Source organism: Alligator sinensis, unplaced genomic scaffold (assembly GCF_000455745.1).
Source record: "Alligator sinensis unplaced genomic scaffold, ASM45574v1 scaffold169_2, whole genome shotgun sequence".
Taxonomy (NCBI): Eukaryota; Metazoa; Chordata; order Crocodylia; family Alligatoridae; genus Alligator; species Alligator sinensis.
The window spans coordinates 879,368-883,041 of record NW_005842077.1 but is presented as its reverse complement, the minus strand read 5'-3'; positions in this window follow the sequence as shown (position 1 = coordinate 883,041).

Here is a 3,674-nt window from a genome sequence, read left to right as displayed (position 1 = left end):
CAGGAATTTTTTTTAAACTTCTCTTGGAGGCTTTATTGAAATCATGATATTGTAACCATGAAATTATTGTTGTTTCAATGCATTCTCCAACATCACCAATAATATCCAAAATTAACTTGTTAATTTATCTTTATTGCAGGTGCGAGAATATCATGGCTTTTTAAAATTGCATTTCTCCTTCATTTCTGTAGTTTTGCTAAGATAGCAACACATTTCAGAGGAAATTAAATTTCAGAGGAAATTTTATACAGCATGGATAACATTTCAGAAGTATCTGAAATCCCATTTTTTAAAGTGATTTTGGCCCAATTGATTTCAGTGAGCACTAGATACCTAAATACCTTTAAGAATCTGAAAGTATTTAGGCATTTTTAATGTTTTACCCAACGTGCACCAAAGACAAATTTCTATGTATTTAGTTGAAGCAGTTGGTGACACCTTGTCAATAAAGAAGTCAGAGGACTCAGAACTGTTTTTCCAAATCACGTGGATATGTATAACCAGCCTTGAAATCTCAAGAGGCTTTAAGTACTTCTTGCTTCTTTGAGTACTTGTTGCTTTCAGACTGACTGGAAATATTGCATTTACTGCTTTCTTTTGATATTTAAAGTTGATGTGAGCAAAACACAGGTGAATGCAATGGAGGAAACAAATCTGTACATACAGAAATAGGATAAATTCAGAGGTCTTTTTCAGTTTTCATTTCATGAATCCCTATAGATTAGGGCACATGCAAAATAAACCTCTAATTTCATGGACACAAGTGCATGTTAATCTCCCTTGGCCTGATTCTGCAATGCTTATTCACATCAAGGAAATAATGACTGTTCTCAATTTGAATACATACAGGTTGACTTAAAAAGAGTAAGAGTTGCAGAACTGAAATGAAAATGGTACATAAAATGTAATGGAGTGAGATTGCTCTAACAGCTAACTAATTAGAGCCAGATTTCTCTCACTTGGGCTAAGCACAGACATTCAGGGAGGTTGTGGAAGTTTAGATTGCATTAAATATGGCCACCAAATCTAACTTAGTTCACTGGGTGTGGACCCTACACTTAGATCCTTACTTAGGTGGATCTAAGTGTGAACTGTACAGAAGTTCAGGGAGATTAGGTCAGTTTAAAAATGGCCAACCTAATGTAAGTTAACTGTATCTCGGAGGTAGTCTAACTTAGCTCAGATCTGTTGAGAATGATCTAACTGAACTTCTGTACAATTCCCAGTGCAGCCCCACCTGCTGGGAAAGCCTAGCTGCTGGCCCCAGCCCCATGACTGTACTTTTCCTACCCACTAGGCTATTTTTAGCCCCCGGTCCTTTGCCCCACCCCCAGATGAACAATCTCCTCCTGCAGACCAGCCAGCCCTGCCCCCGCAGAGTCTGCTAAACCCCCCCATCCCAGAAGCCACTCCTGGAGGTAGTTTTACCAGTGTTCACTGGTGCAAGGAGCCAGTGGAAGTAAGGCAGGGTTGAGGGAGTAGCAGGTGGTATTGGGCAGGGGTTGGTTCACCGGGGGGGTGGAGTTTCATTTGGGGGTGGGTCAGGTCAGGAGGCTAAAAATAGCTGCTGGTCTGGGGGGAGAGCCCCCCCCCCATTTCCAACCCCCACCAGCAGCTGCCAACCCCTGTGATCCACCTACCCCCTCCCTCCACCCCAAGTTACTTCCATCAGGGTTCCAGGATTGGCAAACACCAGGAAACCTGGTCCTGGGAGCAGTTTGCAGGAACAGAAGTTTGGTGGGGCAATGGGTGGGGCTGGGGAGGGTTGGGGGGTGGCAGGATTAGACAGCTTCTCTGATCCTGTCAACTCCACCTGATCCCCAAGCCCCCCCCCGGGACCCCAACTAGCCGCCCCGATCCCACAAAACCCTCCAACCCCGCACAGACCTTGCTTGTCTTCCTAATACCCCTAATCCCTTCCCACAGGTCCTACTTTCTCTTCCAACCCACCCAGCCCTCCCCAACAAACCTCACTTCCCCCCTGACCCCCAGTCTCCCACTAGCCCTTCCTCATCCCAATTTACCTTGGATTGGGTGGCTATTTTAACACGATCTAACTTCCACATAATCTCTCCAAATGTCTATACATACCCTTGAACTCAAGACAGGGTAAAGTTCTCAGAATATTAGCAGGCTCTGTCCTACCCTGCAAGCTGCTGAGTGCTATTACTTTCAGGGTTTGGATTCCCTTAGACTGAGGAAAGAACTGAATCCATGTCTCCTATTTCCTGACTCAGTGACCTAACCAGCAAAGCTACTTACAGAAGTTTAAAAAAAAAAACCCCACACTGTACCGGAAAAAGCAGTGCATTAGTTGGACCCAGCTCCACAGTGTCTGTATAGATCGGGTGCTTCAGAGGGGCTTTTTAACACTTTTATGTGATTCAATCAGCAACTGGATAAAAGTCTCAAAAAAGCCTCACTAAAGCACCCAATCTAAACACACACATTGGGTCAGCTGGGTCCAACTAACACACTGCCTCTTCTGGGCCTGTGCTGGGCTCAGTGCAGGAGCACACCGAGTTTAAAGTAAAGCACCATTTTTGCGGGGAAGGGGGGTTAACATCTGTAAGCAGCCCATACGCCATTGTATGGTTTCTGAGTGAAAGAGACTGCCTCACTTAGTACTACTAGCTTCAATGACATCCTTATTCCAAGTGACCAATTCCTTAGTCCAAGGCCAATGGTTTAACATTTAATTGATGAATGTGTACATTTTTAGAACTTTTACCTAAATAAATCATTGTATAGCATATTCCTGTTTATGGATATACTCTTATTAGAAAAAAAGCAAGACCATAATCCCACATGGTATAATTTGAAAAAGTAAAAGTAACAGAGCTGAAAATTTGTAGAATACATCCCATGTGAGTCTGTGTCCTTTTCCTATGCCCGTTAGACCTTTCAGAAATAGCTGAGATGTGTCACCCCTTGACCCAAAGCTTTATATCTGCAAAATGCTGCAACAAGTTGCAGCATCCCAACATTTGTCCTTCCATTTTGAACGATAGAGACAAAATACTTCTTAGGTCACCAGTACATCTTGTTCTGAAATTTAATCTCACTGATTTTGGTAAATTCTAAAACTCTGAATTTAAATGGATAGTTGTTTGTTTTTTAAATGTCCTTTGAATATGGTACTGGAAACTGGAAATACAGAACTAGATATTGTGAGTAGGTATATACTTCAATCTTGTCAGCATTATCATCCTGCTCAAAAGCGAAGGATGTGGACCACATGGAGTGAGGCTATGACCATAATGAACTTCTTTTGTAATGATCAGGAAAGGTGGCCGCTTCCAGGGAAGAGGGAACACTGCACTCTACAGCAAGACTTTGCCCCAATTCCACTCACAAGAGCTTTCCAGCCACAGAGCTCCCAGGCCTCTAGTCTACTGCTTTCTCGCAGGTACCAGGTGCTAGAGTCCCTTCTAGCTTCCTAACCAGCTGAAATGGGAAAAAGGACACACCTATCAGCTTTTGGAGTCAGCACTATAGCCAGTGCCATAGCAATGAAGTTTGGTGCCCGGGGAAATCCTGCAGCAGCAGCCCACTCTCACCCTGCACACAGATCAAGGGGTCAACCCCTGCCCCGCCATGCTTGCCTGGGAGTCCATGCAGCGGCAGGAGCCACCTTTCCCCCCTCCCCGTGCCCCCCCCAAAGAAACGCTCCC